This window comes from Scyliorhinus torazame, chromosome 11 (assembly GCF_047496885.1).
Source record: "Scyliorhinus torazame isolate Kashiwa2021f chromosome 11, sScyTor2.1, whole genome shotgun sequence".
In the NCBI taxonomy this organism is placed as follows: Eukaryota; Metazoa; Chordata; class Chondrichthyes; order Carcharhiniformes; family Scyliorhinidae; genus Scyliorhinus; species Scyliorhinus torazame.
This window is the reverse complement of record NC_092717.1, coordinates 191390389-191411102: the sequence shown is the minus strand read 5'-3', so window position 1 is coordinate 191411102 and position 20714 is coordinate 191390389. Positions and strand designations below refer to the sequence as shown.

The 20714-nt window shown below is 51.0% G+C and overlaps 2 long non-coding RNA genes across 2 annotated transcripts; both read left to right on the top strand.

Annotated features, from left to right (window-relative positions):
• Positions 1 to 5713: 5713 nt before the first annotated feature.
• On the top strand, positions 5714 to 20178 carry LOC140385741 (uncharacterized). The gene is made up of 2 exons (XR_011933432.1): positions 5714 to 6032; positions 19608 to 20178. It is a non-coding gene; the product is annotated as an uncharacterized lncRNA (long non-coding RNA).
• On the top strand, positions 6163 to 15373 carry LOC140385742 (uncharacterized). Its single transcript, XR_011933433.1, has 2 exons — positions 6163 to 6895; positions 14548 to 15373. It is a non-coding gene; the product is annotated as an uncharacterized lncRNA (long non-coding RNA).
• Positions 20179 to 20714: the final 536 nt, after the last annotated feature.

Here is a 20714-nt window from a genome sequence, read left to right as displayed (position 1 = left end):
TCGCCTGTGCATAATTAATAAAGTTCCAAGCGCCAAATCTGGCGGGAAAAGCACCGCTGGAGCCACCCGCCACTTCACTTAGAGCTAGGTTCTTCGGCCGCTCCCGGCGCATGATTGCCACGGACATGGCGGGAGCCATGTATAGGTCTATTGACCTTGGGTGGGAATTTCCCGTTGATGGGCAGGCGCGGCTGAAGAATCCCGCCCTTCGTCTCAACATGGGAGAATCCCATGGTCGGGTGAAGCCAGCCTCCTTTGGCTGTGCTCTGTTCGGGTGTAAGAAAGAGTGATTTAAATATTCAAGGTGTAAAGGCACTCAGCCAGCAGATATTTGGCAGCATGCCACAGACGGACCCTCGTGGAAGGATGGGTTGGTGGAGGGGCCACACTGACTGACACTGACTGGGTGGGCAGTTATCCAGGGATGGGAATACTGCTCCGATATCAACATGGGGTCTCCAATAATGGCTCTCACTTTAAATCATTGAGGAACTTGAGGGTGAAGGAGATCAAAGGATTAATTGATTCTGACACCCCAAATTCGAACCAGAGAGAAAAAGGAGGCCATGGAGGGATTTGAAGACAAGGATGCGAATTGGACTGGGAGCCAATGTCAGTGAGTACAGGGTGGACTGTCATGCATTAATGTGGTGACTAGGGGCTTTTTACAGTAACTTCATTGAAGCCTACTTGTGACAATAAGCAATTTTCATTTCATTTCATTTCATTACTACGAAAGTACCATAATGCATTAAAATCTATCGGTTTCAGGCAATGTAGCTGAACACTTTTTGTTGTGGCAGTTGTAGCCATTATGAATGCTTGGCTGTTTATCAAATCTTAGAATGGCTTTAGCTCAACAGGTGATCTATTGATCCAAGAATGATAGACACTCTTAAGAAGCCATAATAACAGAATAGGCACTTGAGAATTACAGTATATTTTCTTTCCAGTATGAATGATAGTGGGTTTTAATTCAGGGTTTTATTAGATTATCAGACGTTTCATTTTTTCCAATGATTTGAAAATAATTCATCATGCAATTAGGGGGATGGGGGCAGGAGGGTTAGGAGGGGAGGGGATGGCTCCTGAGGACAGTGGATAGTTGGTAAGTGACCATGAAGGGTAGATATGGGCATGGATTAGCATGGGTGTAACTTCATAACCATGCTGACTGCCACTGTTCATTTCAGGCATCTTTGAAAGTGTTGAATACAGCATCCTCTGAAACTTGTGTTCACCAAAAAGTTCTATGGGAAATACAACTTGTGTTATGATAATGGAGAAAAAACCCTGGAATTATACATGGAAATACTGGACTTTAAAAGATCTGAGTTTTATATGTCTATAATGGACATGGTCCCGAAGATGGCTGAGATTGTACCACTAGCACAGTGGTGCCTCACGGCGCCGAGGTGCCAGGTTCGATCCTGGCCCTGGGTCAGTGTCCGTGTGGAGTTTGCACATTCTCCCCATGTCTGCGTGGGTCTCACCCCCACAATACAAAGATGTGCAGGGTAAGTGGATTGACCATGCTAAATTGCCCCTTAATTGGAAAATAAATTGGATACTCTAAAAAAAATTTTAAAAGAGAATGCACTGCTAGCCACTAACAGGAATGGCTGCAATGGAACCCCTCCCTGTGGTCCGAGACAAGGAATTCTAAAATAAATCTAAAGATTGATTGCCATCTCTGGTGTAGACAAAAGAACATAATGGCTATTTCATCCACAGACCCTGGGTATCATTCCCTTCACTGACTAGTGGACTCCAGATCGAATGCTAGCAGAGAGAACTCCTAATGTCTATCTGTGTGTGTGTGTGCTGTGATAAAAGTAGCTGGACGTTTACCACACTGAAGGTGATACAGTGACTGAGGCATGGTCCCTGCAGAATAGACAGCTTTTGCAGGAATATCTCAAACTCTTTCTCTCTGATTGTGAAAGTTGATCAGCCGGCAGAAGGATGACAGCTGGAAAAAGGACTGAAATCCCTACTGAGCTACACACCACCTGAAACGAAGAATCAACTCTTGGAATCAGCCTGAATCAGCCATATCATCGACTCCTCATAACTCAAGGACTGTTCTGTATAACTTTTATTTATATTTCATTACCATTGGACTCAATTCCTACTTCTAATTCTGATGTGGAGATGCCAGCGTTGAACAGGGGTGAGCACAGTAAGGAGTCTTACAACACCAGGTTAAAGTCCAAGAGGTTTGTTTCGAATCGCTAGCTGTCGGAGGACTGCTCCTTCCTCAGGTGAATGAGGAAGGAACAGTTCTCTGAAAGCTAGTGATTCAAAACAAACCTCTTGGACTTTAACCTGGTGTTGTAAGACTTCTTACTGTAATTCTAATCCATATGAGTGTTTTACCATTTCTCCTTCCCTTTTTAGAAGTTAGTAAACTTACTGTACCTCAACTCAAAGAAGCCTGGTTAAATTGGCTCCTTTTTAAACATAACTATTGGGTATGGTAAAGGTATCCAAGGGAAAGGGAACCTTTTTAGATTAAACCTTTGTTGCTACCAGCAGAGAGTGGGTTGAAGACATGGGGCCAGTCATACGAGTTTGCAACAATTTTGGGGGTATCCCAGACAGACAGTGATAAATTGAGGGATCTCGCCCAGATCAACATCTTTCGGCTGAACCTCACCTGGGGCTGGTCGTAACATTTAGAACAAGTCGTTTGCATCAGAGGTTCACAGGCTTGATTCCCAATTTGGGTAGGTGGGGACGCTACAATTGGCTTCGGTGTTCCTGGGTAAAGAAGAGGCAAACCAATCTTCGCCGAATCACTATGCAGGAGCAGCTGATGCAAATGTATACCTGCGACTATGGGATACAAGTTGGAGTGGGCTGGTCCTTTCTGTTTTCCGTGGCTGATATCTTTACATCACTCAATGTAATTGTTTGAAGTATGAAAAATGGCCCACTGGACAAGTTACCGGGGTTGGGGGAAAATTAGGTGACCAAGGTTAACAGTTTATCACTCCTGGCAGCCCCACTGGGAGTGGTGGATGTTGCTGGTAATGCCCCGAGGCGTTCACCAGGGACCATTGCTGGATCTTTGGAAATAGGCGAGAGGGGGTGGATCGGGGGGGTTGAGGGGTGGGGGGGGGGGGGGGGGGGGGGGGGAAGAGAGAGACAGGACCGAAGGTATAGTGTTGCCGATGAGAGTAGGCAATGAGGAGTCAGATGCAAGGACAGGGCCTTCAGTGACTCCCCCAGCTCCCCGATGCTGGTCCCTCAATCCGGCGCTGAGTTCCTGTCAGCGAGGGACCCCCAGCTGGTAGACAAAGTTTGCTGGGTGGCTTTCGGGAGGCACGGGAGATCCCTGTGAGCTCCTTTAGTTATCAGTGAGCTTAGGGATAACTAGCATTAAGTGACTCCTGAATGAGTCTCATTGACATTCAGCAGCCAGCAGGTAGGATTCTCACATCAGGCCCTTCCCGTCCCCCATTAAAGTGGGACAATTTACCACCGCCCAGAATTAGATGCAGGTACTCCTGCCCCATTCTCCTGCGCTCCCCTCCCCCACAATCCCCATCCCCCATGCTATCATGCTCGCTCTATGAGCTCTATTAAATTTAGTTAACATGCACAGTTTACACAGGGGTCAATCATGGCTCAGTAAGTGCACTCTTGCTTCTGAGTTAGAAGTTTGTGGGTTCAAGTCCCATTCCAGGGTCTCGAGCTCAAAACCTAAATTAACACTCCAATGAAATGCTGCACAGGGGTGGCATGATGGCACAGTGGTTAGCATTGTTGCCTCAGTGCCAGGGGACCCCAGTTCAATTCCAGCCTTGTGTCACTGTGTGGAGTTTGTTCATTCGCCCCGTGTCTGCGTGGGTTTCCTCCGGGTGCTCAGGTTTCCTCCCACAGTCCAAAGATGTGCAGGTTAGGTGGATCGGCCATGCTAAATTTCCCCTTATAAGGATTTTATGATTCGAATGTTGGAGGCACTGTGAAATTAGATATTTAGCTGAATCCCTGGGATGGATTCTCTTAGCCCGGGGCCAGGCTGGAGAATCCATGCGACCGGCGCGAATCGCGTCCCACCGCCCCAACGCAGAATCGGTGCCATTGGCGCTAGCATGGTAGGCACGGCGCATGTAGGGGGCCGTTCTACGCGGCCCCCCACCCGCCGATTCTCGGCCCGGGATGGGCCGAGCGGCCGTCGCAAAAGACCCGAGTCCTGCTGGCGCCGTTCTGAGCTGCTCTCAGCCGGTGGGACCTCGGCATGGAATGGTCCGGAGGCAGCCTGTTGGGGGTGGGGGGCGACCCCGGGGAGGGGGCTCCAATGTGGCCTGGTCCACGATCGGGGCCCACCAATCAGCGGGCCGGCCTCTTGGGCTGGGGGCTTCCTTTCTTCCGCGCCGGCCCCTTTAGCCCTATGCCATCGGGGCCGGCGCGGAGAAGGGAGCCACTGCGCATACGCGCGTTGGCGCCGGTGCCACTGCGCATGGGTGGACCCCACGGCGCCCAGTTGACGCCAGGATCAGCAGCTGGAGTGGCGTGAACCGCTCCAGGTGCCGTGCTGGCCCCCTGTAGGGGCCAGAATTGCTGATCCTGAGGCTGTGTTGATGCCGTCGAGAAACGCGACGGCGTTTCCGACGGCGTCAACACTTAGCCTCAGGATCAGAGAATCCCGCCCCCTATCTGCTGACGGCTGAATGTTAAAAGTTTTCTGTTGCTATTTTGAAGATTGGAGTACTTCTCTGTTTAGTATTTAGCCTTCAACTAAAATTATTAAAAACATATTTGTGGTGATATGCATCACTGTAAATACACAAGGGGTTAATATAAATATACTACAACTAAGTAAACACTAGAGGGAGCACCGAAGATGTCATGACATGCAGACATACAGCTAATGAACACATAAAATAGGACACGACCAATGGGCAGTCAAGACACCCAGAGGTGACACTACCACAAGGGGGCATTACACAACCCATATGTAAAAGGACAGGGCACACATGCTCTGTCTCTTTCCACAGGCGACACTTAGAGAGAAGGACAGGGGCAGATCAGAAGCATCACACCCACCTCGTGGCTTACAGCAGACTGGTTAGTTAGACTGAGTTACTATAGCAAGATTAGCAGGAGAGTCGAACTGTGCTAATGGTTCAATAAATCACATTGAACTTACTTCAAAGTCTGGAGTATCTTTTGGTCAAAGCTGCATCGAGTTGCAGCCTGTGTTACCCCAGGGTACATAACACATCAATATTATATGGTTATTATTACATGGCTATTTGTAGGAGATTGCCTTGTGCAAATTATTGCCACTTTTCCAATTTTCAGCAGGGACTGCACATCAAATAGTTAAAATTGCTTGGCGATGTCCTGAGGAAGGTGCTATTTAAATGCATGTGCTTTCTTTCAGAGGGGGGGGGAGGCACTGTCTGGAAACACAGCAGCAAAGCAGAAATCAGTCCTACGCCAGCCTGCAGCTGCACTCACCCTGAGAGTGGTTTCTCTGAAAACCTGCGAATCAGCAAATAGAGACTGCGCACGGTCCATGGATGTGAGCTGAATTAATGATCACTCAGCTATTTGCCTGAATGACTTCAAGCATGTCAGATTCCCCGGTTACTTAGCAGCAGAAATGTCATAGTTCCTCCAGCAGATAGTTACCATAACAACTGTGACATCATTGTAGACATAGTGATGCATGAAAATTCAAATGACTGGGACTGGTTGCTAGGATGTCAACTTGGAGAAGTCATTGGGCGCCGTGTCAAGGGAATGGAATCTACTGAACACTCTGTACTTTCATTGTGGGATATCTAGCTGGGAGGCCTGCCTGTCACGTGGCCCCCTTGCTCTGACTGTGAGCAGGCACCGGTCCCAGTTAGACTCATTTCTTGAACGTCACAGAGCTGTAACAGGAGTTGTGGTCAGCTGTATTGGAACAGGAGGTGCAGTTCATTTTTTTAAAAAAGCTGTCTGCAAAGCCCCAAGTACCTGTAAACACCAACTCTTTGCAAACAGCAAGCACCAAAAGACAGGCACACAGACAGGTAAGGCGCAGTATTCCCATTGGGCAATTTGAGGGAGGGACTTAGGAGAAACTTGAGAAATCAGTGTTAACCCTCTCTGTTTAAACTGGAGACTATAATGTTGACATGGTCTGATGAGGTAGCACATTGAAGCATGGTTAATTGGGAAGTTGCTCCCCAATACGATAGCACAGTGGTTAGCACAGTTGCTTCACAGCTCCAGGGTCCCAGGTTTGATTCCCGGCTTGGGTCACTGTGGTATTTTGGTATTACGGTACCTGAGAGGCTGAAGTACCATTGGTAGAACCTGTATGCTTGCTATTGGCTAGAGTGTATAATAGCTCCACCCTGATAGGCGGGGTATAAGAACCCGTGCCATCCCAGCAGCCCTCATTCTATACCTGAGCTGCTGGGGGAAACATCTAGCTTATTAAAGCCTTCAGTTGGACTACAACCTTGTTTTAGTGGTCATTGATCGTGCATCAATTTAATAAGCTAGATTTTAAGAAGAAAGGATGGAGCTCCGAATCAAGCCGGAGTGTCTGCAACTTAGCCCCAACGTGGCGAACTCAGCGGCAATCTTTAAGCACTGGCTGACGTGTTTTAAAGGGTATCTCGAGATGGCAGAAAACGCACCCACGGGAGAGCAGAAACTGCACGTTCTGCACTCAAGGGTGAGCCCGGAGATCTACACCCTCATCGAGGAAGCGGAAGACTTCGATGCAGCAATCGAGCTGCTAAAAGGACATTCTGTTCACCCGGTAAACCAGGTCTACGCCCAGCATCGGTTTGCAACAAGACGGCAAACCCTTGGGGAATCGTTGGAGGAATTCTACCGCGCACTCCTGGTGCTGGGCAGAAGCTGCGGCTGCCCGCAAGTTTCGGTAAGCGAACACACGGACCTCTTAGTCCGATACGTTTTCGTGGCAGGTATGCTTTCATCACAAATCCGCCAGCGCCTGTTAGAGAAAGACACCCTGGGTCTTAGGGAGGCACGGGCCCTTGCAGGCTCCCTGGACGTGGCCTCCAGGAACGCCCGCGCCTACGTTCCCGACCATGCGGCAGCCCCCTGGGCAGCGTGGAACCCCGCAGCGGCCGACCCAGAGACTTTCCTGGTCCCCTGCAGACCTGCGCTGCAAGGCGGCCTGCCAACCCCAAGGGGACCCGCTGCTACTTTTGCAGGCAGGCCAAGCACCCCCGCCAGCACTGCCCGGCCCGTGCATCCACCTGCAGGGGATGTGGCAAAAAGGGCCATTTTGTGGGGGTATGTCAGGCCCGAGCGGTGGCCGCGGTCTCCAGCGACGAATCCGGACGGCCACCACAAACTTCTCCACGGGCCACGTGTGGCCGGCGGTCGCCGCCACCCCCATATCCCAGGGCCACGTGCGGACCCCGGGTGCCGCCATCTTGTTCCACGGACGCCACGCTTGAGGGATGGGCGCCACCATTTTGTGCACCCCCGGCCATGTGCGACCAATGGGAGACGCCATCTTGGATGAACCCCCAGGACCCCAGCTCGGCCGACCACACACTGCCTGAACAGAATTCCCATCTTCTGCGATTGGCCTCGGTGACTCTGGATCAGTCTCGACCTCGAACACTTTCAACCGCTACGACGACCGTTTTCATCAACGGGCACAAGACGTCCTGCTTAATTGATTCTGGGAGCACGGAGAGCTTCATACACCCCGGCATGGTAAGGCGCTGTTCCCTCCTCATCCACCCTGTTAATCAAAAAATCTCACTGGCCTCCGGTTTACACTCAGTGGAGATAAAGGGGTTTTGTTTAGCAAACCTCACAGTCCAGGGAAGGGAGTTCAAAAATTTCCGTCTCTACGTCCTTCCACACCTCTGCGCGGCTACACTCCTGCGTTTAGACTTCCAGTGTAACCTTCAAAGTCTGACCTTCCAATTCGGCGACCCCATACCCCCCCCTTACTGTCTGCGGCCTCGCGACCCTTAAAGTCGACCCGCCTTTCCTGTTTGCGAACCTCACCCCGGATTGCAAACCCATCGCCACCAGGAGCAGACGCTACAGTGTCCAGGACCGGAACTTTTTTAGGTCAGAGGTCCAAAGGCTACTGAGGGAAGGGGTCATTGAAGCCAGTAACAGCTCCTGGAGAGCTCAGGTAGTGGTGGTAAAGACCGGGTAGAAGCATAGGATGGTCATCGATGACAGTCAGACCATCAACAGGTTTACGCAGCTGGACGCGTACCCCCTCCCCTGCATATCCGACCTGGTAAACAGGATTGCGCATTATAAGGTCTTCTCCACGGTGGTTCTCAAGTCTGCCTACCACCAGCTCCCCATCCGCACTAGTGACCGCAAATACACTGCCTTCGAGGCAGAAGGGCGGCTCTATCACTTCTTAAGGGTTCCCTTTGGTGTCACTAATGGGGTCTCGGTCTTCCAGCGCAAGATGGACCGAATGGTTGACCGGTACGGTTTACGGGCAACATTCCCGTATCTCGATAATGTCACCATCTGCGGCCACGACCAGCAGGACCACGACACCAACTTCCGAAAATTTCTCCAGACCGTTAAAATCCTTAACCTAACATACAATAAGGATAAATGCGTGTTTCGCACCGACTGTCTCGCCATTCTCGGCTACGTATTGCGAAATGGAGTTATAGGCCCCGACCCTGAACGCATGCGCCCCCTTATGGAGTTCCCCCTCCCTCACTGCTCTAAGGCCCTGAAACGCTGCCTAGGGTTTTTTTGCTACTACGCCGAGTGGGTCCCTGTGGTGGTATGTATTAGGGGTCATGTAGGACCTGTGAAGCCGAGATTCGATTGGCTGACAGATCCCGGGTCCTGGTTGGATCTGCCGACTTCTGGCCCCGCCCTGAAGGTGGAGTATAAGAACCCGAGCTTCTCCCCGCAGCTTCATTCTGTTGCTGAGCTGCTGGGGACAAGCATCGCTTAATAAAGCCTGGATCGACTTCATCACTTCTCGTCTCTCGTAAGTCATTGTGCGCTACAATTTATTAAGCGAGCTTAAAAGACTATGGAGCTCCGGATCGCCCCGGAATGCCTGCGGATCAGCCCCCACGCAGCGAACTCGGCAGCAGTATTCAAACACTGGCAAGCATGCTTTGAAGGCTACCTCCGAACGGCCCCCGGCCGGATCACAGAAGACCAGAAAATGCAGGTCCTGCATTCGAGGGTAAGCCCGGAAATTCACCCTCTCATAGAAGACGCAGAGGATTTCCCGACGGCGCTCGCATTGCTGAAGGGCATCTACGTTCGGCCCGTTAACCAGGTCTACGCGCGACACCAACTCGTGACGAGACGGCAAAGTCCCGGAGAATCGCTAGAGGAATTCTACGCCGCGCTGCTAATTTTGGGACGAGGCTGCAGCTGCCCGCCGGTGAACGCGATCGAACACACGGACCTGCTAATTCGTGATGCATTTGTGGCAGGTGTGAACTCTCCCCAAATCCGCCAAAGACTTTTGGAAAGAGAGTCGCTAGGACTCTCAGAGGCACGGGCCCTTGCAGCCTCCCTTGATGTGGCCTCGCAAAACGCCCGTGCCTACAGCCCCGACCGCGCAGCAGCCCCTTGGGCTCCGTGGACCCCCGTCGCGACAAACTCCCCCCCCCCTCGCAAGCTTGCGCGGTTAAAGCGCCAGACCATCCCAGGGGCCCCGCTGCTATTTCTGCGGACAAGCGAAACACCCCCGGCAGCGCTGCCCGGCCCGCGCAGCTATTTGTAAAAGCTGCGGCAAAAAGGGCCATTACGCAGCAGTGTGCCGGTCCCGGGGGGTCGCCGCAATCCCCGGAGAAGAACGAGCCCAGCACATCCCAAACACCCCCCAACCCCCCCAGCGCCCCATGTGCGACCCGCGGGCCATTCTGGGTCCCGGGCACCATGAGGGGAGGATGGGCGCCGCCATCTTGTGACCCCCCAGCCACATGCGATTCATGGGGGCGGCCATTTTGTCCACCCCCGACCACGTGCGATCCATGGGGGCGGCCATTTTGTCCACCCCCGGCCACGTGCGATTCATGGACACCACCATCTTGGTTGACAACAAAGGACCCCAGCATCGACGGCTCCACGGGGTCCGAAGAAGACGCCGCGACACTACTACCACGACTGGCTTTGGTGACACTGGATCAATCGCGGCCCCGGACGCTCCAGACGACGACAACAACGGTGCTGGTCAACGGATACGAGACGCCATGCCTGATCGACTCCGGGAGCACTGAAAGTTTTATTCACCCAGACACGGTAAGACGCTGTTTTCTGACCATCCATCCAAGCACGCAAAAGATTTCCCTAGCTGCAGGATCCCATTCCGTAGAGACCAAAGGGTTCTGCATCGCAAACCTAACGGTGCAAGGGAGGGAGTTTAAGAACTATAGGCTCTACGTCCTTCCCCAACTCTGCGTGCCCACATTACTGGGATTAGATTTCCAGTGTAACCTGCAGAGCCTAACATTCCAATTCGGCGGCCCAATAGCCCCACTCACTCTCTGCGGCCTCGCAACTCTCAAGGTAGAACCGCCGTCCTTGTTTGCAAACCTCACCCCGGATTGCAAACCCGTCGCCACTAGGAGCAGACGGTACAGCACCCAGGACCGGATATTTATTCGGTCTGAAGTCCAGCGGTTGCTGAAGGAAGGCATAATCCAGGCCAGCAATAGTCCCTGAAGAACCCAGGTGGTAGTAGTAAAGACCGGAGAGAAGCAAAGGATGGTCGTAGACTATAGTCAGACCATCAACAGGTACACGCAGCTAGATGCATACCCTCTCCCCCGCATATCCGACATGGTCAATGGGATTGCCAAGTATAAGGTCTTTTCCACCGTGGACCTCAAGTCCGCCTACCACCAGCTCCCCATCCGCCCAGGTGACCGCAAGTACACCGCCTTCGAGGCAGACGGGCGTCTATACCACTTCCTAAGGGTCCCATTTGGCGTCACGAACGGGGTCTCGGTCTTCCAACGGGAGATGGACCAAATGGTTGACCAGCACGGGTTGCAGGCCACGGTCCCGTATCTCGACAACGTAACCATCTGCGGCCACGATCAGCAGGACCATGACGCCAACCTCCAAAAGTTCCTCCAGACCGCTAACGCCCTGAACCTCACATATAACGAGGAAAAATGCGTTTTTAGCACAAACCGTTTGGCCATCCTGGGATACGTAGTGCGCAATGGAGTAATAGGCCCCGACCCCGAACGCATGCGCCACCTTATGGAATTCCCCCTCCCCCACTGCTCCAAAGCCCTGAAACGTTGCCTGGGTTTCTTTTCATATTACGCCCAGTGGGTCCCCCAGTACGCAGACAAGGCCCGCCCGCTAATACAGTCCACTACCTTCCCCCTGTCGACAGAAGCTCGCCAGGCCTTCAGCCGCATCAAAGCGGATATCGCAAAGGCCACGATGCGCGCCATCGACGAGTCCCTCCCCTTCCAGGTCGAGAGCGACGCATCCGACGTAGCTCTGGCGGCCACCCTTAACCAAGCAGGCAGACCCGTGGCCTTTTTCTCCCGGACCCTCCACGCCTCAGAAATCCGCCACTCCTCAGTGGAAAAGGAAGCCCAAGCCATAGTGGAAGCTGTGCGACATTGGAGGCATTACCTGGCCGGCAGGAGATTCACTCTCCTCACCGACCAACGGTCGGTAGCCTTCATGTTCGATAATGCACAGCGGGGCAAAATTAAGAATGGCAAGATCCTAAGGTGGAGGATGGAGCTCTCCACCTTCAACTATGAGATCTTGTATCGTCCCGGAAAGCTGAACGAGCCGTCCGATGCCCTATCCCGCGGCACATGTGCCAACGCACAAGTGGACTGCCTCCGAGCCCTCCACGAGGACCCCTGCCACCCGGGGATCACTCGATTCTACCATTTCATAAAGTCCCGCAACCTCCCCTACTCTGTGTAGGAGGTCCGTACAGTCACCAGGAACTGCCACATCTGCGCAGAGTGCAAACCGCACTTTTTCAGGCCGGATAGAGCGCACCTGATCAAGGCTTCCCGCCCCTTTGAACGCCTCAGTTTGGATTTCAAAGGGCCCCTCCCCTCCACCGACCGCAACGCATACTTCCTGAACGTGGTGGACGAGTACTCTCTTTCTCCTCCGCCATCCCCTGCCCCGACATGACAGCGGCCACAGTCATTAAAGCCCTTGGCACCATATTCACACTGTTCGGTTGCCCCGCATATATCCATAGCGACAGGGGGTCCTCCTTCATGAGTGACGAGCTGCGCCAGTTCCTGCTCAGCAAGGGCATAGCCTCGAGCAGGACGACCAGCTACAACCCCCGGGGGAACGGGCAAGTAGAGAGGGAGAACGGCACGGTCTGGAAAACCGTCCTACTGGCCCTACGGTCCAGGGATCTCCCAGTTTCCCGGTAGCAGGAGATCCTCCCGGACGCTCTCCACTCCATCCAGTCGCTGCTGTGTACCACCACTAACCAAACGCCTCATGAGCGCCTCCTTGTCTTCCCCAGGAAGTCCTCCTCCGGAACGTCGCTGCCGACCTGGCTGGCGGCCCCAGGACCCATCTTGCTCCGGAAACATGTGCGGGCGCACAAATCAGACCCGTTGGTCGAGAGGGTTCACCTTCTCCACGCGAACCCGCAGTACGCCTACGTGGCGTACCCCGACGGCCGACAGGACACAGTCTCCCTGCGGGACCTGGCGCCCGCCGGAAACACCCACACACCCCCGACACCGATCATCCCCTCCCTGCCACCGGCGCACCCCGCGACCGCCCCCTTCCCGGGGGGATCGGTCCTCCTCCCGTGCCCGCCCAGGAGTAAAACAGGAACAAACAGCGAAACGCTCCCGGAGACGACAACGACCGAGCAAGCACCTGCACCACCACCGGGGCTGAGGCGATCGACGAGGAAGACCAGACCGCCCGCTCGACTCGGGGAATCCGCGTGACACCAAGAATGTTGTTGTAACAAAAACATTTTTTTCCCTCATATTGTAAATAGTTCTCACAAACTTGTACATAGCCCAGTGTAGAGCTAAAGCTGTAGTAACACTGTCCGAAATTTGTTCCAGGGCCAGCCTTGTAAACCCCTACCACCATACGAACCACCACCCTGCCGGGTTCCTTTTTAACAAGGGGTGAATGTGGTGGTATGTATTAGGGGTCATATGGGACCTGTGAAGCCGAGATGCTATTGGCTGACAGATCCCGGGTCCTGGTTGGATCTGCCGACTTCTGGCCCCGCCCTGAAGGCGGAGTATAAGAACCCGAGCTTCTCCCCGCAGCTTCATTCTGTTGCTGAGCTGCTGGGGACAAGCATCGCTTAATAAAGCCTGGATCGACTTCATCACTTCTCGTCTCTCGTAAGTCATTGTGCGCTACAGTCCCCAACTACGCAGACAAGGCCCGTCCCCTGATCCAATCCACAGTTTTTCCCCTGTCGATAGAGGCCCGCCAGATCTTCCGCTGCATCAAAGCAGACATTGCAAAGGCCACGATGCATGCTATCAACGAGTCCCTCCCCTTCCAGGTCGAGAGCGATGTGTCCGATGTAGCTCTGGCGGCAACCCTCAACCAAGCGGGCAGACCCATGGCCTTCTTCTCCCGTACCCTCCATGCTTCCGAAATCCGCCACTCCTCAGTCGAAGGCCCAGGCCATAGTAGAAGCTGTGCGACATTGGAGGCATTACCTGGCCGGCAGGAGGGGCCCTTTGAAATCCAAACTGAGGCGTTCAAAGGGGCGGGAAGCCTTGATCAGGCCTTCATGTTCGATAATGCACAGCGGGGCAAGATAAAAAAACGACAAGATCTTGCGGTGGAGGATCAAACTCTCCACCTACAACTACGAGATCTTGTATCGTCCCGGGAAGCTAAATGAGCCCCCTGACGCCCTGTCCCGCGGCACATGTGCCACCGCACAAGTGGACTGCCTCCGAGCCCTCCACGAGGACCTCTGCACCCGGGGGTCACTCGCTTTTTCCATTTTGTCAAGACCCGCAACCTGCCCTACTCCATCGAGGAGGTCAGGACAGCCACCAGGGACTGCCAAATCTGCGCGGAGTGCAAACCGCACTTCTACCGGCCAGAGAGAGCGCACCTGATAAAGGCTCCCCGTCCTTTTGAACGCCTCAGCATGGACTTCAAAGGCCCCCTCCCCTCCACCAACCGCAACACGTATTTCCTGAACGTGATTGACGAGTACTCCCGGTGCCCATTCGCCATCCCCTGCCCCGACATAACCGCCTCCACCGTCATCAAGGCCCTCCATAGCATCTTTGCACTGTTCAGGTTCCCCGCTTACAGACACAGCGATAGGGGGTCCTCCTTTATGAGCGACGAACTGCGTCAATTCTAGCTCAGCAAGGGCATCGTCTTGAGCAGGACGACAAGTTACAACCCCCGGGGTAACGGACAGGTAGAGAGGAAGAACGGAACGGTCTGGAAGACCGTCCTACGGTCCAGGAACCTCCCAGTCTCCCGCTGGCAAGAAGTCGTCCTGGATGCCCTCCACTCCATCCGGTCACTACTTTGTACAACCACCAATCAGACACCTCACAAACGTCTCCTTGTCTTCCCTAGGAAGTCCTCCTCTGGGACCTCGCTCCCGACCTGGCTGGCAGCACCCGGACCATCCTGCTCCGAAAACACGTGCAGGCGCACAAGTCGGACCCGTTGGTCGAGAGGGTCCATCTGCTCCATGCTAACCCCCAGTATGCCTACGTGGTGTACCCCGACGGCCGACAAGATACGGTCTCCCTACGGGACCTGGCGCCCACCGGAACTCTACGCACATTCCAGCCACCAGTCCCACCCTCCCCTCCACCGCAGCACCTAGGCCCCCCCACTCACCGACACCCCCCGCAGGCGCACCCTCACCAAGTCAGCCCTTTTCCCCACCAGCGCCATCTAGGGGTGACGAAGCTGCCATGGAGATCGAAGCCACGCTCCCGGAGTCACAGGCGCCCGAGCCTCCACCGGAGTCACCACCGAGGCTCCGACGATCACAGAGGACGACAAGGGCCCCCGATCGACTGATTGCTTCATTTTAACTGTAATCTATAAATATAAAACACCAAATGTACATAGTTACCAGACTTGTAAATAGTTACTAAACACTGTACAGAGGTATTACGGTACCTCCATAACTAATTATACCATGTTATGTTTTGTAGTAGCTGGCCACCACCCCCGCCGGACTTTTTTTTAACAGGGGGTGAATGTGGTATTATAGGTATTACGGTACCTGAGAGGCTGAAGTACCATTGGTAGAACCTGCATGCCTGCTGTAATAGCTCCGCCCTGATAGGCGGAGTATAAGAACCCGTGCTGTCCCATCAGCCCTCATTCTGTACCTGAGCTGCTGGGGGAAACATCTAGCTTATTAAAGCCTTCAGTTGGACTACAACCTCGTTTTAGTGGTCATTGATCGTGCATCAGTCACTGTCCGTGCGGAGTCTGCATGTCCCTGTGTCTGCGTGCGTTTCCTCCGGGTGCTCCGGTTTCCTCCCACAGTCCAAAGATGTGCAGGTTAGGCGGATTGGACAGGTTAAATTGCCCTTAGTGTCAAAATGTTAGGTGGGGTTACTGGATACCAGGCATAGCGTGGAGGTGTGGGCTTGGGTAGGGTGCTTTTTCCAAGGGCAGGTGCAGACTCAATATGCCAATTGCCTCCTTCTGCGCTGTAAATTCTATGAATTAAGTCAGCCCCATTAGTGCTAATTTGGGCACCGTGGGAATTAACTGCTACCTTTTTAAAAAATTCATTCCTGGGATGTGGGTGTCACTGGCTGCGCTCGCATTTATTGCCCAAATTGCCCTTGAACCAAGTAGCTTGTTCAGTCATTTTTGAATGTCAACCACAATGCTGTAGATCTGGAGTCATATGTCAGACAGACCAGGTAAGGATGGCAGATTTCCTTCCCTAAAAGGCCATTAGTGAACCAGATGAGTTTTTACGACAATAGTTTTAAGGTCATCTTTTTAATTCCCGATTTTATTTGATGGGACTCAAACCGGATTCCCAGACCATTAACATCCCTGGATTAGTAGTCCAGTGACAATACCACTGTGCCACTGCCTCCCCCAGCACAATGTTCCCTATAAAAGAAGATTTGTGCTCCTCGCCACCCCTTCATTATTATCTAAATGCTTCTAATAGAAACTCTCTGGTGTCTTATGTACTGGTATAACAATGGTACCTGCAAATCCATGATGCAATGTCATGTCAATACACTGTGGCAATATGGCCATGCTTACTGGTTACCGAGGTAGTGTTATAATAATCGCTATTGTCACAAGTAGGCTTCAATGAAGTTACTGTGAAAAGCCCCTAGTCGCCACATTCCGGCGCCTGTTCGGGGAGGCTGCAACGGGAATTGAACCCGCGCTGCTGGTCTTGTTCTGCATTCCAAGCTGTCTTTAACCAGCCCCTATCTGTTACCACAGTCTGTTGACAGGATCATGCTATTCTGCTTGCAAGCTAGTGGATGGACCAATTTTCCACATGACCCCACCTTTTATTAGGATCCCGGACGAGAACCCCAAACAATTTTTTTAAATTTTCCTATGAGGAAAGGATACTTCACCCCAGGAATAATGACTTGGACTAATAGGTATATTTTACGTTAAAACAAACTTTAATTTCAACACAGAATTAACCATATTAACATCAAAGAATTATCAGTTAAACAGTTCTTAAATAATTATCAGTTAAACAGTTCTTAAATAAAAGGAAACTTTTGAACTTACTATCTACACCTATTACTAATTCCAATTAAGCAACCCTGGTGAGTTCAAATGCCACTTACAAATAAAGTTAACAAAACAGGTTACTTGCTTATCTGTGTAGAGAAGTTTGGCGAGAGATACTTTCAAGAGCAAATCCAGTACTCTTCTGCTCAATCTAACGACATTTGACAAAACTGCTGTTCAACTTAAAATCCTGTAACAGTCTGCAAACCTACTGACAGACCTGACTCCTCCTATTAATTAGATCATCTGTATCCCACTATGTTCCATGACCTGTTTAGCTAGGACTAAACACCACTCCCTCATAAATTATCTACACCCCACGGAATCCCCAGCAATCAAAACATGATTCCAATAGTCCTTTGTAACCAAGTAAGTGGTTGGAATGAATGACTACCACTCCTTTTATGACTCTTTAATTACTCTTTAATTACAGCTTTAGTGGACACACTGCCTGTTGTATGTATTTTAAACTAGGGTTTTTAATAACATTACTGTCACAAAATATGAATTATAATATATATCAATTTCTACATTCATCACATTAGGCTCCAGGTAGGCACAGCATACTGTAAGTGTCCTCCACCTCCTGTGGGAGTAATACTCCCATGTTTACTGATACAGGTCATTTTGGAGACCACCCTCTCTCCCAAGCAAAGGACAAAGGAGAATCAGTGGACATGATTTATTTAGATTTCCAGAAGGCCTTTGACAAGGTGCCACATAGGAGACTGTTAAATAAGTTAAGAGCTCATGGTGTTCATGGCAAGATCCTGGCATGGATAGAGGATTGGCTGACTGGCAGAAGGCAGAGAGTGGGGATAAAGGAGTCTTTTTCAGGATGGCAGCCGGTGAATAGTGGTGTGCCTCAGGGGTCTGTGCTGGGAACACAACTTTTTACAATATACATTAATGATCTGGAATTAGGTACTGAAGGCACTGTTGCTAAGTTTACAGATGATACAAAGATCTGTAGAGGGACAGGTAGTATTGAGGAAGCAATGGGGCTGCAGAAGGACTTGGACAAGCTAGGAGAGTGGGCAATGAAGTAGCAAATGAAATACAACGTGGAAAAGTGTGAGGTTATGTACTTTGGAAGGAGGAATTTAGGCATAGACTATTTTCTAAATGGGGAGATGCTTCAGAAAGCAGAAGCATAAAGGGACTTGGGAGTCCTAGTTCACGATTCTCTTAAGGTTAATGTGCAGGTTCAGTCGGCAGTTAAGAAGGCAAATGCAATGTTAGCATTCATGTCAAGAGGGCTAGAATACAAGACCAGCATTGTACTTCTGAGGCTGTATAAGGCTCTGGTCAGACCCCATTTGGAGTATTGTGAGAGCAGTTTTGGGCCCCGTATCTAAGGAAGGATGTGCTGGCCTTGGAAAGGGTCCAGAGGAGGAATGAAGAACTTGTCGTATGAGGAATGTTTGGGGACTCTGGGTCTGTACTCGTTGGAGTTTAGAAGGATGAGAGGGGATCTTATTGAAACTTACCAAGATACTGTGAGACCTGGATAGAGTGGACGTGGAGAGAATGTTTCCACTTGTAGGAAAAACTAGAACCAGAGGGCACCATCTCAGACTAAAGGGATGATCCTTTAAAACAGAGATGAGGAGGAATTTTGTCAGCCAGAAGGTGGTGGATCTGTGGAACTCATTGCCGCAGAAGGCTGTGGAGGCCAATTCACTGAGTGTCTTTAAGACAGAGATAGATAGGTTCTTGATTAATATGGGGATCAGGGGTTATGGGGAGAAGGCTGGAGAATGGGGATGAGAAAATATCAGCCATGATTGAATGGCGGAGCAGACTCGATGGGCCAAGTGGCCTAATTCTGCTCCTATGTCTTATGGTCTACGCACAGTAGCAGAATCTTGCACCAGAAAAGTGGGGCGGGCTTTAGAGCGCAGCCATAGACCTCAAAAAAGTACACTGAATTCATGGCTATTGGCTTTGGGGAAAAGGAGGGGGCAACACAAGTTACAGGCCATGAGGCTGAAAGGTCATTTTTGGCGGGAAAGAGCAGAATTGTTTTATCAGTTGGAGCCTCTCTAGGTCTTCAGGATGCTCCAAGACCCCCAGCCCCCTAGGGATTCTTGGCAGCCCGGAAATAGATAAAGAAGAAGGTGAGGCAGGAGACCAGGAATGCCCGCTTTTGCTTCACCTATAACTTTACATGTTCTCAAGTAATCCCCAGCCACCGTGCACACCCCCACCCCTCACAAACCCAGGGAAATGTAGTGGGGCGCGAACTTAATGTAACTACGCCCTTACCTCCTGTTCCCCGATCTTGGTAATTGAGCTTACGTATGCATAACCAAGAGACAAATCGACCTGAGGTCTTTCACTTGCTAAGAATCGATGAGGTACCTGCGTTGCTGCAAAACTAGCCTCTTGCACATTCCTTATTTCAATCGCTCCCATTGATGCATCAATGGGAGCTGTCAAGGTCCTGAGTTCTCCCAATGACTCTTCTAACCATGCCACTTCTCTACCTCTCTTTACTACTTTAATAATAATCTTTATTGTCACAAGTAGGGTACACGTAGGGAGAATTCAGAATGTCCAAATTACCTGACAGCACGTCTTTCAGAATGGAGGAAACCGGAGCACCCGGAGGAAACCCACACAGACACGGGGAGAACGTGCAGACTCCGCACAGACAGTGACCCAAGCCTGGAATCGAACCTGGGAACGTGGCGCTGTGAAGTGACAGTGCTAACCACTGTGCTACCTTTAAGACTCTCCTTAAAACCGATAGTTATCACCAAGCGTTTAGTCACATTCCCAATATCTCTAACGGTTCGGCGTCAAATTTGTTTGATAACACTCCTGTGAAGCACATTGGGATGTTTTACGTTAATGGTCAGTTACTATTGTTTTATTTTCCTCAGACATCAAGTGGCCCAATTAATATAATGAATCAGCCAGTAACCTTCTGCACCATGGAGAGCAGGAAGGAACATAGCTCTCCCACCGACCGGCCCATGCTAGTTCGTTCCTCTCGGCTGCTGTAGGAGCAGCCGCACTACAACTGGCCACAGCGCTGAGGATCTGTCAAGCCCCTCAGTCCTGATCAGCCACCAGCAACACCTCATGGACAGACGATGGACATGAATTTGATGTTGTGTTCAACAGCAAGCGGACACCGAATGTTTTGGCTCGCAAGAAGAATTGCCACTTGGCTGAGATAAGGGATGGTGGTCAGTTACTTAGGAATGGCACTCCAGTACGACAGCCCCTTTCAGAAAAGAAGCGGGAAAAGGAGAGAAGTTTGAAGTGGAAAATTCAGCACCCACTTGAATGACTTGGTAAAATTAATGCACCTTTTCCAAAAGTTGAATCGAAACTTCAGAAAGATAGAAAACCAACAAATACTGAAATTCCAAATGTATTTGGGTTGCAAATTAAAGTTGGTGATGCGCATGTTGGGAAGTCTGAAAAGTCAAACCAATTGCTTCATGATACCAATGGTCTGTCATTTTGAGGGTAAAAGGTGTCAAAATGGTTGCAGAATCAATCTACAAATGGTAGCTGAGTCAGTAAAGTTCAATTATTCAAATTCTTTATCTGTTACGGTCACAAGAATAGGACTGTGGTCAGTCATCCCCACATGCTAACAAGTTATAGATCAAAGATTTATACTCACAGTTCCTCACTCAGTACATTCCTAATTTCAAACAGGCGCACAAGCATAAGCCATTGAAATCCAATAGCATATTTAATGTAATAAGTCATCCCAAAATGTCTTACATCAGCCATGGTGGGAAACAGAATGGAGTTGCCCATAAGCTAGGTCATAAAATTGGTTTGAGAGGTTTAAAAAGATGGAGCAAAGATGTAGACAATTGGAACAGTATGGAAAAAGAGTGAATCAAAGGTTATGTAAACAATCATAAATGATGGGGTTCAAGGTGATACAAATACTGATTGGGTTGAATTGTACAAACAATGATGGGGTTCAAGGTTGTATAAACATTGGGAACCAAGAAGAGGGAGAA